The sequence below is a fragment of the Bos grunniens genome, chromosome X (assembly GCF_055505025.1).
Source record: "Bos grunniens cultivar Pamir isolate PY7600 chromosome X, Bosgru_T2T1.0, whole genome shotgun sequence".
Taxonomy (NCBI): domain Eukaryota; kingdom Metazoa; phylum Chordata; class Mammalia; order Artiodactyla; family Bovidae; genus Bos; species Bos grunniens.
In genome coordinates, this window is record NC_141194.1 from 122119474 (window position 1) to 122137451 (window position 17978).

General features: G+C 40.3%; 1 pseudogene; it reads right to left on the minus strand.

Moving 5' to 3' along the window:
- Nucleotides 1-12929: 12929 nt before the first annotated feature.
- Nucleotides 12930-13573, minus strand: LOC147341279 (RNA polymerase II subunit A C-terminal domain phosphatase SSU72 pseudogene; annotated as a pseudogene).
- Between the last annotated feature and the right edge of the window lie 4405 nt (nt 13574-17978).

Genomic DNA, 17978 nt, shown 5'->3' on the forward strand with positions numbered 1-17978 from the left:
AAAAAGCAAAATGGCTGTCTGGGGAGGCCTCACAAATAGCTGTGAAAAGAAGAGAAGTGAAAAGCAAAGGAGAAAACGAAAGATATAAGCATCTGAATGCAGAGTTCCAAAGAATAGCAAGAAGAGATAAGAAAGCCTTCTTCAGCAATCAATGCAAAGAAATAGAGGAAAACAACAGAATGGGAAAGACTAGAGATCTCTTCAAGAAAATTAGAGATACCAAGGGAACATTTCATGCAAAGATGGGCTCAATAAAGGACAGAAATGGTATGGACCAAACAGAAGCAGAAGATATCAAGAAGAAGTGGCAAGAATACACAGAAGAACTGTACAAAAAAGATCTTCACATCCCAGATAACCCTGATGGTGTGATCACTGACCTAGAGCCAGACATCCTGGAATGTGAAGTCAAGTGGGCCTTAGAAAGCATTACTACAAACAAAGCTAGTGGAGGTGATGGAATTCCAGTTGAGCTATTTCAAATCCTGAAACACGATGCTGTGAAAGTGCTGCACCCAATATGCCAGCAAATTTGGAAAGCTCAGCAGTGGCCCCAGGACTGGAAAAGGTCAGTTTTCATTCCGATCCCAAAGAAAGGCAATGCCAAAGAATGCTCAAACTACCACACAATTGCACTCATCTCACACGCTAGTAAAGTAATACTCAAAATTCTCCAAGCCAGGCTTCAGCAATACGTGAACCGTGAACTTCCTGATGTTCAAGCTGGTTTTAGAAAAGGCAGAGGAACCAGAGATCAAATTGCCAACATCTGCTGGATCATGGAAAACGCAAGAGCATTCCAGAAAAACATCTATTTCTGCTTTATTGACTATGCCAAAGCCTTTGACTGTGTGGATCACAATAAACTGTGGGAAATTCTGAAAGAGATGGGAATACCACACCACCTGACCTGCCTCTTGAGAAATCTGTATGCAGGTCAGGAAGCAACAGTTAGAACTGGACATGGAACAACAGACTGGTTCCAAATAGGAAAAGGAGTACGTCAAGGCTGTATATGGTCACCCTTTTTATTTAACTTATATGCAGAGTACATCATGAGAAACGCTGGACTGGAAGAAACACAAGCTGGAATCAAGATTGCCGGGAGAAATATCAATAACCTCAGATATGCAGATGACACCACCTTTATGGCAGAAAGTGAAGAGGAACTAAAAAGCCTCTGATGAAAGTGAAAGTGGAGAGTGAAAAAGTTGGCTTAAAGCTCAACATTCAGAAAACGAAGATCATGGCATCCAGTCCCATCACTTCATGGGAAATAGATGGGGAAACAGTGGAAACGGTGTCGGACTTTATTTTTTTTGGCTCCAAAATCACTGCAGATGGTGACTGCAGCCATGAAATTAAAAGACGCTTACTCCTTGGAAGGAAAGTTATGACCAACCTGGATAGCATATTAAAAAGCAGAGACATTACTTTGCCAACAAAGTTCCATCTAGTCAAGGCTATGATTTTTCCTGTGGTCATGTATGGATGTGAGAGTTGGACTGTGAAGAAAGCTGAGCACTGAAGAATTGATGCTTTTGAACTGTGGTGTTGGAGAAGACTCTTGAGAGTCCCTTTGACTGCAAGGAGATCCAACCAGTCCATTCTGAAGGAGATCAGCCCTGGGATTTCTTTGGAAGGAATGATGCTAAAGCTGAAACTCCAGTACTTTGGCTACCTCATGCGAAGAGTTGACTCACTGGAAAAGACTCTGCTGCTGGGAGGGATTGGGGGCAGGAGGAGAAGGGGATGACAGAGGATGAGATGGCTGGATGGCATCACTGACTCGATGGACGTGAGTCTGAGTGAACTCTGGGAGTTGGTGATGGACAGGGAGGCCTGGTGTGCTGTGATTCATGGGGTCACAAAGAGTCGGACAGAACTGAGTGACTGAACTGAACTGAACGAAGAGATAGATATAAAAGTATATTGATTTTTTTATATGTGAGTTAATATACACACCTATATCTCTAGCTTTTTTTCTCTGAAAAGACCTAGGGCTCGGGACAATCCATTAGCAGTAAGTGCACTTAGTGCCCAGACTTGATTTTGAAATAATAGTTTTCCAATAAAAGGAACCAAGGCTTCTCAGAGAAGTGACTGATTTCAGAGTTGAAACATAAAAAATATCACATTAACCTGGAGCATCTTGTGGTAAGACAATTAGAAAATGTTCACACAAAATAAGCATGTCAAAAGGAGATAGGATCCAATCTGATGAGGCTCCCAATGGCCAAATTTGGGACAAGTTGAGCAGCAAAATAAATGATGATAGTATAGTAATATTATAACCTGTAGAATGCAATAAATATCTATTTGTCCATATGTAAATGAATGAATGAATAAGTACCTGAAAGATATCTTACTTCATTTGGAGTGCTATAACAAAGTACTGTAAATTGGGTGACTTATAAACAACAGAAACTTATTTCTCACTTTTCTGGAGGCTGGAAATCCAAGGTCAGGTTGCCAGCATGGTCAAGTTCTGGTTAGGACCCACTTCTGGGTTGCACACTACTGACTTCTTGTTTCCTCTTGTCGAAGAAAGAGAGCAATAAGCTACCTCCTGACTCTTGTAAGGACCTCATGACCTCATCTAGCCCTAATTACCTCCCAAAGGCCCTACCTTCTAATATCATTACATTGGAGGGTAGGTTTACAACATATGAATTTTAGAGGGACTCAAACATTCAGTCCATAAGAGAAGATAATGGGCAGCTCTTTCTTACAGAAGAGTTCCAATTAATATGTATAGAAGGAATGAGCAAAATGCAGAATCACCATTAGGCAAACAGCACAGGGATAATTATTTACAGAAAGAGCCACCAATGGATAAAAGGAAAACAGTAGGTGGGAATTTGAGGAGAAACAAGATGTTGGCATAGTCTCAAAATATCTCAAAGATGTTTACCAATTGCAAAGAGAAAAGAATATTAATATTTCTGTGGAGAAACCAATCAAATACCACCTAAACTATCTAATCAGGATTAACATCAAGGGTAATAAGACACATGGGCCTGATGGACCTCCTGATACAATGCACTCAGGTAGGTGGGGCACAATGTGACTTCTATGGCATTCATACCAACACTATATAACCTCAGTCTTGCCATAAGGAAATACCAGCCAAACTCAAATTGAGATCCATTCTGCAAATTAACTGCTCGGTATGCTTCAAGTGTCCAGGTTATGACAGACAAATGAATTCTGAGGAACTGTTGCAGATCGGAGAGGAATACAGAGAACTAACAATTGAATGTAAGGTGGGATTGTGAAACAGATTAAGAACATTAGTGGAAAAGCTGATGAAACTTGAATGAGACATGTAGTTAATAGTATTTCATTAATGTTAATTTCCTGGTTTTGATCATTATATTGTGGTTGTTTAAGATGTTAATTAGGGGAAGCTGGATAAAGGGTAGACGTGAACTCTATTATTTTTGCCACTTTTGTGCTAGGAAAATTCCTTTTTGAAGATCTCTGTTCCTGTCCCTGGAGGGCAAAACTTGCCTGGTTTTCAAGGAGAGGGACTGGATTCCCAGTCTAATGAATGTTTCTATAGGACACATACCTTTATTAGTTATATGTTCAGTGGGTTGGGAGTTAATCTACAGATATGTAAGTCTATACATAAAATCGATCCTGTATCACTTGACTTATAACCTCAGAATTATGCTCTTTCTGCATGCTTCTAAATCTGTGTTGTCTCTCTCAGGCTCTGCTTTGGATTATGTATGACATGTGAGGTCGTTTTATATTGATAGAAGCCCTAGACAGTTACCATGTTCTCCAGCAGCCTCCAGTAGTGTATCACAGAGCTTTTGCTACCACGATCCTTTTCTCTGCACAGTTCCTAAACTTGCAGACGGTAAAAGCCTTGGTTGCCCTTTTTAACTTACAGGATAATTGATGTCTTCTGTCAGTGTTCTCTTGGCTAGGGTTTGTTTCATCACAAGCAAGAGGAGAAAGAATCACATGTTGGAAGAGTACAGGCAGCACATGCATGTTCAATAACCTAAATCAATTTGAAATTACCCTAAGTGATGACCCTGTAAAGTAGTTCTGACATGGAAGACTTACAGTGAAAGCCTCATTTTAGGGTCAAAACTAAATATTCGGCCAACTCTTTCTCCCTTTCCTGTTTATCACACAGTGATACTTTAATAGGAATGAATATTTTTTATAAAAATGAATCAGGCAAGCTATAAAAATTCAAGCAATATAACAAAGGACAAAAACATGTTTAAAAAAATCTCAAATCTCAGTGCTCAGAAATGACTGATGTTATCATACTTTGTGGCCATGATTATGGATACTGCTACTGCTACTGCTAAGTTGCTTCAGTCACGTCCAACTCTGTGCGACCCCATAGACAGCAGCCCACCAGGCTCCCCCGTCCCTGGGATTCTCAAGGCAAGAACACTGGAGTGGGTTGCCGTTTCCTTCTCCAATGCATGAAAGGGAAGTCGCTCAGTTGTGTCCGACTCTTAGCGACCTCATGGACTGCAGCCTACCAGGCTCCTCTGTCCATGGGATTTTTCCAGGCAAGAGTACTGGAGCGGGGTGCCATTGCCTTCTCCGATAAAAACAGAAGGATGAATGGATGTGTGAATGTGCAGATAAAAAAATGTAAAAGAGAGGGGCGGTCCTAAGATGGCAGAGGAATAGGATTGGGAGACCACTTTCTCCCCTACAAATTCATCAAAAGAACATTTGAACGCTGAGTAAATTCCACAAAACAACTTCTGAATGCCAGCAGAGGACATCAAGCACCCAGAAAAGCAGCCCACTGTCTTCGAAAGGAGGTAGGAAAAAATATAAAAGGCAAAAAGAAAGACAAACGAGGTAGGAACAGAGCTCCATCCCAGGAAGGGAGTCTTAAAAAAGAGAGAGTTTCCAAACACCAGGAAACACTCTCACTGCCCAGTCTGTGGCGAGCCTTGGAACCACAGAGAGCAACATAATCGGGAGGAAAAATAAATAAATAATTAAAACCCACAGATTATGTGCCCAACTGTAACTCTCAGGAGAGAAGCAGCGCAGACACCTGCATCCACCACTAGCAAGTGGGGGCTGGGCAGGGAGGCGCGGGCTGCATTGCTTAGAGTAAGGATCAGGCCTGAATGCCCCAAGGGCAGTCTGAGGAAACTAACTTGGGCTAGCAAAGCAGACTGTGGGATAGATACCACGCGAAAAGCCCTAACCTAAGACACCGCCAGGCCCAGCCCACTCACAGAACAAAGGACTGACTAGAGCTACACGAAAAGCCCTAACATAAGACACCGTCAGGCCTGCTCACAGAACAAAGGATGAGCAGAGCTAGCTGGATGCAGGCCAGCCCATCCCCCTCCAGTGACAGGCAGGTGAGAGCAGCCAGAACTGGAAGGGGGCAATCATGGCCCCAGAGAAGCATTATCTACCAAACTGCAAGCAGGCTTTGTTGCTAACCAAGACTTCTTGGGATTCTGGACGGTCAACATCTGCCTGAGAAGATGCGCCACTTGTACACCTAGAAAACTTAGCGGCAGGGATGGGGGAGGCGGTAAGTCGCAGCGACCGCGCTCGGCAAACACTTGGTCACCTGAGCTGCTCGGATCTGGGAAGGGCACAAAACGCAGGCACAACCGAGTCTGCGCTTCTGAAGACTGCCTGAGTACCTGAACCTGAGCTGCTTAGACCTGGGAAGTGCATACAACCCAGGGCCGGCCTCAGACAGTTCCCGGCAGAGCAACCTAGAGCCTAAGCAGTGTAGACAGGGAAAGCACACACGCCGTGAGCAGGAGCAAACCCAGTGTGGCCGAGACACTGCGAGCACACACCAGTGTTATTTGTTTGTAGCGTCCCTCCCTCCCCACAGCAGGACTGAACAAGTGAGCCTAAAAAAGTGTCCACCACCGCCCCCTTGTGGCAGGGTGGAAATTAGACACTGAAGAGACCAGCAAACAGAAGAAGCTAAAACAGAGGGAACCTTCTTGGAAGTGACAGGTGCAATAGATTAAAGCCCTGTAGTTAGTACCCATTACATAGGAAGGGTCCTATAGGTCTTGAGAAATATAAGCTGGATCAAGGAACTATCTGAAAATGAACTGACCCCACACTGCCCACAACACCAGGGAAAGTCCTAGATATATTTTTACTATCATTCTTTAATTAAAAAATTTTTTTTATTTTTAAGCCCTCTATTACTCCTTTAATTTTCATTTTATAACCTACTATTACTTTGCAAAGAAAAAAAGAGAGACCCTATTTTTTAAAGCAAACTACATATATATATATATTGTATAATTTTTGTGAGTTTTTTTTTCATTAATATTGTATTTTTGAAAATCCAACTTCTACTCTAGATTTTCAATCTTTGCTTTTTGGTATTTGTTATCAATTTTGTACCTTTAAGAACCCAATTTTCGGTACCCATTTTTACCTGGGAGCGAGATTACTGGCTTGACTGCTCTCTCCCACTTTGGACTCTCCCTTTTTCTCCACCAGGTCGCCTCTATCTCCTCCTTCCCCCTTCTCTTCTCTACCCAACTCTGTGAATCTCTTTGTGTGTTCTGGATGGTGGAGAACACTTAGGGAACTGATTACTGGATGGATTTGTCTCTCTCCTTTTGATTCCCTCCTTTATCCTCCTGGCCACCTCTGTCTCCTTCCTTTGTCTTCTCTTCTCTGTGTAACTCTGTGAACATCTCTGAGTGATCCCGACTGTGGAGGGCACATAAGGAAGTGATTACTGGCTAGCTTGCTCTCTCCTCTTTTGATTCCACCTCATTTCATCCTGGTCACCTCTCTCTCCCTCCTCCCTCTTCTCCATGTAACTCTGTGAACCTCTCAGTGTCCCTCACTGTGGAGAAACTTTTCATCTTTAACCTGGATGTTTTATCAACAGTGCTGTATAGATGGAGAAGTCTTGAGGCTACTGTAAAAATAAGACTGAAAACCAGAAGCAGGAGGCTTAAGTCCAAATCCTGAGAACACCAGAGAACTCCTGACTCCAGGGAACATTAATCAACAGAAGCTCATCAAACACCTCCATACCTACACTAAAACCAAGCACCACCCAAGGGCTAACAAGTTTCAGAGCAAGATATACCATGCAAATTCTCCAGCAACACAGGAACACAGCCCTGAGCTTCAATATACAAGCTGCCCAAAGGCACTCAAAACCCACTGACATCTCATAACTCATTACTGGACACTTCATTGCACTCCAGATAGAAGAAATACAGCTCCACCCACCAGAGCAGCGACACAAGCTTCCCGAACCAGGAAACCTTGACAAGCCACCCATACAAACCCACCCACAGCGAGGAAATGCCACAATAAAGAGAACTCCATAAACTGCCAGAATACATAAAGGCCACCCCAAATTCAGCAATATAAACAAGATGAAGAGACAGAGGAATACCCAGCAGGTAAAGGAATAGGATAAATGCCCACCAAACCAAACAAAAGAGGAAGAGATAGGGAATCTACCTGATAAAGAATTCCAAATAATGATAGTGAAAATGATCCAAAATCTTGAAATCAAAATGGAATTACAGATAAATAGCCTGGAGACGAGGATTGAGAAGATGCAAGAAAGGTTTAACAAGGACCTAGAAGAAACAATAAAGAGTCAATATATAATGAATAATGCAATAAATGAGATCAAAAACACTCTGGAGGTAACAAATAGTAGAATAACGGAGGCAGAAGATAGGATTAGTGAGGTAGAAGATAGAATGGTAGAAATAAACCCAATCAGAGAGGAAAAAAGAAAAACGAACTAAAAGAAATGAGGACAATTTCAGAGACCTCTGGGACAATGTTTAACACCCCAACATTCGAATCATAGGAGTCCCAGAAGAAAAAGACAAAAAGAAAGACCATGAGAAAATACTTGAGGAGATAATAGTTGAAAACTTACCCAAAATGGGGAAGGAAATAATCATCCAAGTCCAAGAAACCCAGAGAGTCCCAAACAGGATAAACCCAAGTCAAAACACCCCAAAACACATATTAAGCAAATTATTTATTACTTATTAATGCAAATAAAATGGACAACTTGGAAGAAATGGACAAATTCTTAGAAAAGTACAACTTTCCAAAATTGAACCAGGAAGAAATAGAAAATCTTAACAGACCCATCACAAGCACGGAAACTGAAACAGTAATCAGAAATCTTCCAGCAAACAAAAGCCCAGGACAAGACAGCTTCACAGCTAAATTCTACCAAAATTTTAGAGAAGAGCTAACACCTATCCTACTCAAAATCTTCCAGAAAATTGCAGAGGAAGGTAAACTTCCAAACTCATTCTATGAGGCCACCATCACCCTAATACCAAAACCTGACAAAGATCCCACAAAAAAAGAAAACTACAGGCCAATATCACTGATGAACATAGATGCAAAAATCCTTAACAAATTTCTATCAATCAGAATCCAACAACACATTAAAAAGATCATACATCATGATCAAGTGGGCTTTATCCCAGGGATGCAAGGATTCTTCAATATCCACAAATCAATCAATGTAATACACCACAGTAACAAATTGAAAAATAAAAGCCATGTGAATATCTCAATAGATGCAGAGAAAGCCTTTGACAAAATTCAACATCCATTTATGATAAAAAAAAAAAACCCTCCAGAAAGCAGGAATAGAAGGAACATAACTCAACATAATAAAAGCTATATATGACAAACCCACAGCAAACATTATCCTCAATGGTGAAAAACTGAAAGCATTTCCCCTAAAGTCAGGAACAAGGCAAGGGTGCCCACTTTCACCACTACTATTTAACATGGTTTTGAAAGTTTTGGCCACAGCAATCAGAGCAGAAAAAGAAATAAAAAGAATCCAAATTGGAAAATAAGAAGTAAAACTCTCACTGTTTACAGATGACATGATCCTCTATACAGAAAACACTAAAGACTCCCCTATAAAATTACTAGAGCTAATCAATGAATAAAGTTGCAGGATATAAAATCAACACACAGAAATCCCTTGCATTCCTATACACTAACAATGACAAAACAGAAAGAAAAATTAAGGAAACAATTCCATTCAGCATTGTAACGGAAAAAATAAAATACTTAGGAATATATCTACCTAAAGAAACAAAAGACCTATATATAGAAAACTATAAAACACTGGTGAAAGAAATCAAAGAGGACACTAATAGATGGAGAAATATACCATGTTCATGGACCAGAAAAATCAATATAGTGAAAATTAGTATACTACCCAAAGCAATGTACAGATTCAGTGCAATCCCTATCAAGCTACCAACGGTATTATTCACAGAGCTAGAACAAATAATTTTACAATTTGTATGGAAATACAAAAAACCTCGAATAGCCAAAGCAATCTTGAGAAAGAAGAATGGAACTGGAGGCATCAACCTTCCTGACTTCAGGCTCTACTACAAAGCCACAGTCTTATCAAGACAATATGGTACTGGCACAAAGACAGAAATATAGATCAATGGAAGAAACAGAAAGCCCAGAGATAAATCAACCCACCTATGGACACCTTATCTTTGACAAAGGAGGCAAATATATACAATGGAGAAAAGACAATCTCTTTAACAAGTCGTGTTGGGAAAACTGGTCAACTACTTGTAAAAGAATGAAACTAGGACACTTTCTAACACCATACACAAAATAAACTCAAAATGGATTAAAGATCTAAACTATAAAACTTCTAGAGGAGAACACAGGCAAAACACTCTCTGACATAAATCACAGCAGGATCCTCTATGACCCACCTCCCAGAATATTGGAAATAAAAGCAAAAATAAACAAATGGGACCTAATTAAACTTAAAAGCTTCTGCACAACAAAGGAAACTATGAGCAAGGTGAAAAGACAGCCTTCAGAATGGGAGAAAATAATAGCAAATAAATCAACTGACAAACAACTAATCTCAAAAATATATAAGCAATTCCTGCAGCTCAACTGCAGAAAAATAAATGACCCAATCAAAAAATGGGCCAAAGATCTAAACAGACATTTCTCCAAAGATGACATACAGATGGCTAACAAACACATGAAAAGATGCTCAACATCACTCATTATCAGAGAAATGCAAATCAAAACCACAACCAAATTCACGCCAGTCAGAATGGCTGCGATCCAAAAGTCTACAAGCAACAAATGCTGGAGAGGGTGTGGAGAAAAGGGAACTCTCTTACACTGTTGGTTGGAATGCAAACCAGTACAGCCACTATGAAGAACAGTGTGGAGATTCCTTAAAAAACTGGAAATAGAACTGCCAATAGAACTCCTTCCACCAAGGAAACCAGAATTGAAAGAAACAAATGTACCCCAGTGTTCATCGCAGCACTGTTTACAATAGCCAGGACATGGAAGCAACCTAGATGTCCATCAGGAGACGAATGGATAAGATAGCCGTGATACATATACATAATGGAGTATTACTCAGCCATTAAAAAGAATACATTTGAATCAGTTCTAATGAGATGGATGAAACTGGAAGCTATTATACAGAGTGAAGTAAGCCAGAAAGAAAAACATCAATACTAACACATATATATGGAATTTAGAAAGATGGTAACTATAACCCTATATGCGAGACAGCAAAAGAGACACAGATGTATAGAGCAGTCTTTTGGACTCTGTGGGAGAGGGCGAGGGTGGGATGATTTGGGAGAATGGCATTGAAACATGTATAATATCATATGTGAAATGAATCACCAGTCCAGGTTTAATGCATGATACAGGATGCTCAGGGCTGGTGCACTTGGATAACCCAGAGGGATGGTATGAGGAGGGAGGTGGGAGGGGGATTCAGGATGAGGAACATGTGTACACCCATGGCAGATTCATGTTGATGTATGGCAAAACCAATACAATATTGTAAAGTAATTAGCCTCCAATTAAAATAAATAAATTTATATTAAAAAATAAAGAGTGTACATACACATTCATATAATGTGCAAAGTATACCAAAATAAGATGAAAAAAGTCTATTCATCAATAATGATATCACAATAGTTTCTATAATTAGCACAGTGCTGTATCTCAACAAATGTATGTAATTGTAGGTTCCCAGAATGGACAGAAAAGATTCAAATAAACACACAATTCAGTCACATCCTATCATACATGCAGAGAGGATTTTAGATCAAACACCAGGACCCATGAATCCTACCACCTAAAATATGGCAACGGGAGCCTGGGTAGACACATGAGATGAGATCCTGATTTGATCTATGCTGGTGGCCCTTTCTCCCTTTGAAAGCTATACTGAGTTCAAGAGGATTAATCAACTGAAAAGTTACTCTTCAGAACTGCCTTCATCTTTTATGTTCTAAGATAGGGGAAAGAAAGGGAAATGAGGAGGGGAGAAAGTATTTTAAGCATCTAAGCATCACTTTCATTATTAATAGAGCCAAGGTCTGAAAATTCTACTGAATATTTAAGGAAAGACTTTTTATTCTTGCACAAGAACCAACCCAAAGTTAGGTGATTAAAAAAATAAACACTGAACCCTTTCAGTTTTCAGTGATATATAAAGAGAGGGAAGAAAAATACACAATTTGTTTCAGCGATAAACTCAGCCTCTTCATCTACAATCCTGAGTCACCTGACCCTTCTACTCTCCCCAGCAGAGAGCCACCACACTGCATACCTGAGTCACTGCCACAATAATGGATGGTATGACACCAGGCTTTTCTATAAGACAAAGAAAGATTTCTTCAAGGTAAGAACAATAACTTAGAATATTTTAAGTGAAACTGTCCAGGAGGGTCTGCCTGGTCCACTTCAGATTCATCAGACTCCAGGAGATAGGACTTAACTTTTCCAACCATCTCCTCAGGGGAACCTTCTGAACTATGTGTGGCCCACTACCCAAAGGCCCCAGGAAACCCCTTGGCATGGCAATGTCCATTTCCCTATTCTTTTGCACAAATGTAGCACACGTCCTTTTCCAGATCACTTTGTACATGCAACACTATTTTCCAGATTCATCTTTATTGATGAATGGGTGAATACCATTCAATCATTCAAAGTGCCATTGATAATACTAATTCATTCTCATATCTGGCCATTCACTTTTGATAGAGCAATACACATTCTGGTTTATGTCTTCTCACACATGCAAGGATTTCTCCCTGGTAAACATCTAGAAGAGGGACTTTGGGACCATAATAAGGCATGCACACCTTTGCTAGATATTGCTAGTGCTCTCCAAAGGAGCTGTATACAATTATATTCCCACTAGAACTTCAAGTTCCCTGCATCTTTCTGTGGAATGACCACTTGGTATGATCATGCTTTTTAATTTTTGCTAATTTGACCCTCCCTTGTGAAAGACAAGGGTCAATGTCTTTTATGTTTGCTAATTTGACCCTTGTGAAAGTTATGTTGAGTTTAACTTACCTTTTCCTCATTACTTGAGAGGTTGAGAACCTTTTCTCATTTGTGGATCAGCCGGTAAGGAATCCATCTGCAATGTAGGAGATCCAGGTTTGATACCTGGGTCAAGAAGATCCCTTGGAGAAGAAAATGACAACCCACGCCAGTATTCCTTTTGGTAATATTATTACTAATGACCATCCACATCTATTTATTGGCCAATGGCAGGATCCTTTACAAAAGTGGATCCTGTTGCTTTATTCAGGAATTCTTACATTATAAGCAGTTAGGGAAGCCGGAAAAGGGACGTTCAGTGAGAGGCAGATGTCTTGGGGGAAATGTGCTATCAACCATTTTATCTTTTTTGGTTAAAGAAAAAAAAAAAAAAAAAAAAACCACAGTCAAGATTCTACTCATAAGGGAAAGTGGGATGGGAAAAAACGTTTGTTTTGTGATCTGGCATTTCTGTATCTTCTCACTGCATACAGTACCATTTACTGGGTATTGCTAATGTCCACCAGCAGAATACCTAAAGGTAAAAACAAATATCAGGAAGGAAAAAGTACTACCAAAAGGAAACTGAAGAAAATGGCTTCATGTGGGTGGTGGGCCGGGCATCAGGCTGGGCTCAGTAGAAGCAGACGGTGTGCAGGAAGCTCCTGCCACTCTTTTCCTGGAACACCTGCAGCAGCTTGCTGATCCCATCCTCCATGTCCCCCATGAGCTGGACGCACTGGCACAGGTCGCAGATGAGGAATGCTCCCAGCGTAGCCTCTTTGTGGGTGTCCACGTTGATCACATGCACAGGCTGGCAGGTCTCCTGCTCCCCGGAATTCATAGCTTCCACTACCTGGTCATACACTCGCTCTTCACAGGAGAGGATGAGGTCAAAAGGATCTTTGCAGTCCTGGAACCTCTCTGGCCTGGGCTTGATACTCTTATTTCTTTCCAGCATCCATAGAACGCCATTCTGCATATGGAGTTCTTTGTCTTTCCTAAGAAGGTCTTTGTACATCTCGTCACACGTGGTTCTGAAATCATAAACGTTTGGCCTGTCGTGTGCTGGTCCTGGAAGCTTCACGTTTGTTCCTGTTCTTCAGGACCGGACACTGAATCCTCATTTGCTAAGGATGTCGTGCACCTCCATGCTCCGGTTCTGGTTGTTCGAGCATACCACAGTGAGGCGCAGTGACAAAGACGGCATGACTGCAGCTTCACTCACCAAGACTCCCAGCTCAGAACTTTTGCGTCTGGACTCCTGCTGCTTCCATAAAAGCAAGATGGTGGCCTTGACGCCTGGAAGTGGAAGCTGCGGCAGCGGCAAAGTAGAGTGTCAGGACTTATGGCCTGGGCACGTATAACTTGTCCTGGCAGGCTCCTCGCACAGGCCCAGATTGCTGGGTGGCAAGGTGAGCGCCACTGCGGTATTCTTGGCTTGGAAATCACATGGACAGAGGAGCCAGGGGTGCTACAGTCCATGGGGTTGCAAAAGTCAGACACGACTGAGCAACTAAACGACCACCACTACCACAGTTGAATCAGGTTATCCCTCTGTAAAATGCCTGGTCATATCCTTTGTATGTTTTTCTAATGAATATCTGTCTTATAATGATTTTTAGAGTACAGATTCTAGATATTCTATTCAGTTGCTCAGTCGTGTCCAACTCATTGCGACCCCATGGACTACAGCATGCCAGGGTTTCCTGTCCATCATCCTGTCCATCAGGAGCTTACTCAAACTCATGTCCATCGAGTTGGTGATGCCATCCAACCATATCATCATCTGGCGTCCCCTTCTCCTCTAGATATTAATGCCCCCTCTCCTTCTAGATGTTAATCCTTCCTTATTTATAAGAGCTAAAAATAGCTCCCACCAACCTGTGGCTCATTATTTAAAATTTTCTTTGTGATATACACCTCATCAACTAGTCTTTACTTTTAATGAAGGCAAATGTATCTATCTTGTATAGTTTCCATTTTGTGTTTTTAAGAAACCTTTCCCTACTTTGAGATCATTAAGGTATTCTTCGTCTTTTTCAAGATCAAATAATTCTTGCTTTTAACATTTATATCTTTAATCCATCTTGAGTTTACATTTCTGTATAGTATGCTGCTGCTGCTGCTGCTACTGCTAAGTCGCTTCAGTCGTGTCCGACTCTGTGCGACCCCAGAGACGGCAGCTCACCAGGCTCCCCAGTCCCTGGGATTCTCCAGGCAAGAACGCTGGAGTGGGTTGCCATTTCCTTTTCCAATGCATGAAAGTGAAAAGTGAAAGTGAAGTCGCTCAGTTGTGTCCAACTCTTAGCGACCCCATGGACTGCAGCCTACCAGGCTCCTCTGTCCATGGGATTTTCCAGGCAAGAGTACTGGAGTAGGGTGTCATTGCCTTCTCTGTCTGTATAGTATAGGGTAGGAATTTTTTTTACCATCTACATAGCCAATTTTCCCAGGACTATTCTATTGGTTTGTAATGTCTCCTCTGTCATAAACCAAGTCCTCATTTATGTATGAGTTTGTTTCTGAAATTTCAATTTTGTTCTATTGGTACACTTGTCTGTCCTTGTACTAATATCACACTTTTGTAATATAAGTGAATAACAATTATTAATATCTTATAGAGCTAATCTCATATTGTTTTTCTTCTGTAGAGAATCTTGACTAATCTTTACCCTCTTTCCACATAGATTTTAGGGCAAGTTTGCCAAGTTCTAGGGGAAAAAAAAACTGTTGGAGAGTTTGATTGGAATTGCACTGAACTGCAAGTTAATTTGTGGGGAATTGATTTATGTATGATATTGAATCTTCCAAACAATTTAAAAGGTATATATCTTCTATTATTTAAATTTTGTTCATTGTTTATGAAATTCAATAAAAGCTCATAATATTTCCTTAAAAGACATACATTTTATTAGGTACAGCTCCAAATTTATTATGGGTTTTTCTACTATGTAAATGGAATTTTTTATCCATTCCAATTTTGCAATTTATCTTGCAAATAAACTCTAATTCTAGTATTTATTCATAAATTACATAAATAACTAAGGAAATAGAGCTTATGTGCTTGAAAGTAGCTGACAGTCTGAGCTCACTAAAATAGAGTCAAGTTTGTCCTTTCATTAAACAAAGTGGGATAATTCCTATTATGTTCAGAGACTGTTTTAGTTAGTGTGACAGTGTTTCCATGTTTCAGAAATGATATTTTTTCCTATGAAAGCTTCCACTTTTCCTACCAGGGACTCACTCCATTATAGTAGTTATAAATACAAAGCTTTTTCTTATTCTTTACAATATGTTTTGATCCTTTATTTTCATTTAAGGTATATACTTGTTCAAAGTCATGGTTTTTTTGTCCTTAGAGGATTATTAGTTTAGAGAGCATACACACACATACACAGGCAAACATACTTTATCTGGGTTCTTTTATATATATGAAGTGTTTCTTCTTTGTTAAAAATTGAAATAGAATTGATTTACAATGTTGAGCCAATCTCTGCTGTACAGCAAAGTAACTCAGTTTTACATAAATAAATATATATATTTAAAATATTCTTTTCCATTATGATTTATCTCAGGAGAATGGATGAAGTTCTCTGTATTATACAGCAGAACCTTCTTATTTACCAGTTCTACATGTAATAGTGTATACTTACCAACCACAAATGCTGAGTCCATCCTTCTCCCCTCCTCCTCCTTGGCAACCTCAAGTCTGATCTCTATGTCCTTGAGTCTGTTCCTGTTTTATAGATAGGTTCACCTGTGTCATACTCTACATTCCACATATAAGTGACATCACATGGTATGTCTTTCTCTTTCTGACTCAGTTCACTTCATATGATAATCTCTAGTTGCATCCATGTTGTTGCAAATGACATTATTTTGGTTTATATGGTGAGTAGTAGTCCATTGTAGTAATAAAAAGTAAGTAACTTGATAGATTTCTTGCTTGAATACACTCAAGTTGAGGGAGTACATTCTATAATGAGCTGTCAAGTCCTTTACTTAGAGATAGGAACAAACTGAATTTTGAATAAGCTGGTACAGAAGCAGTAGCTATAGCAGAGTCGCTATGGACCTGTAAGAGAAACCACGGGATAGGAATATTCTCTAAATTCTTCCCAATGATCCTGTCTCCTCTTCACTTGTTCTTTGGTCTAAATTAGTTGATTTCTTTTTAAAGGGCCTAGAAGAAAGGAAGAACAAACTTCTTGATCCAAACATACTGGGGGCAGAGGGGCAAACCTTACAAAAACAACATAGGACCTGAAACAAGTGAAACATGGGAAAAGAGATACCAATATTGGGTGCCATGTTGGTTGTCAGAATTTGTCTTTATAACATTTTCTCCTTGATTCTTCCTGTTGAAGAGGATCACTATTGATTTTTATATATTGAGCCTATACCCAGAAACCTCGTGGAACCATATATTCATTTCAGTTCAGTTCAGTCGCTCAGTCGTGTCCGACTCTTTCTGACCCCATGAATCGCAGCACACCAGGCCTCCCTGTCCATCAGCAACTCCCAGAGTTCACTTAGACTTACGTCCATTGAGTCAGTGATGCCATCCAGCCATCTCATCCTCTGTCGTCCCTTTCTCCTCCTGCCCCCAATCCCTCCCAGCAGCAGAGTCTTTTCCAATGAGTCAGCTCTTTGCATGAGGCAGCCAAAGTACTGGAGTTTCAGCTTTAGCATCATTCCTTCCAAAGAACACCCAGGGCTGATCTCCTTCAGAATGGACTGGTTGGATCTCCTTGCAGTCCAAGGGACTCTCAAGAGTCTTCTCCAACAGCACAGTTCAAAGGCATCAATTCTTTGGCGCTCAGCTTTCTTCACAGTCCAACTCTTACATCCATACATGACCACAGGAAAAACCATTTAGTTATACTCATTTGTCTACATATTTTAGTACATTATCTGTGTAGACAATCATCCCATCTGTGAAAATAAAAATGTTTTCAACCCTTATATTTTTTTTTTCCCAATGAGATGTTTAAGATCTCATTTATAAAGCTGAATAAGAACAGTGACTACAGATATCCTTGTCAGTCTTGCTCCTGACTTGAAAAACATATGGACATCTTGAAGAAATGTCTAGTCTTTCCCCTTCTGTTGTTCTCTATTTCTTTGCACTGATCACTGGAGATGGCTTTCTTATTTCTCCTTGCTATTCTTTGGAACTCTGCATTCACATGGGTAGTCTTTCCTTTGCTCCTTTGCCTTTAGATTCTCTTCTTTTCTCAGCTATTTCTAAGGCCTCCTCAGACAGCCATTTTGCCTTTTTGCCTTTATTTTTTGGGGGGATGGTCCTGATCACTGCCTCCTGTACAGTGTTTCTTGTACAATGGCACTCTATCAGATCTAATCCCTCGAATCTATTTGTCACTTCCACTGTATAATCATAAGGGATTTGATTTAGATCATACCTGAATGGTCTAGTGGTTTTCCCTACTTTCTTCAATTTAAGTCTGAATTTTACATTAAGAAGTTCATGTTCTGAGCCACAGTCAGCTCCTGATCTTGTTTTTGCTGACTGTATAGAGCTTCTCCATCTTTGGCTGCAAAGAATATAATCAATCTAATTTTGGTATTGACCATCTGGTGATGTCCATGTGTAG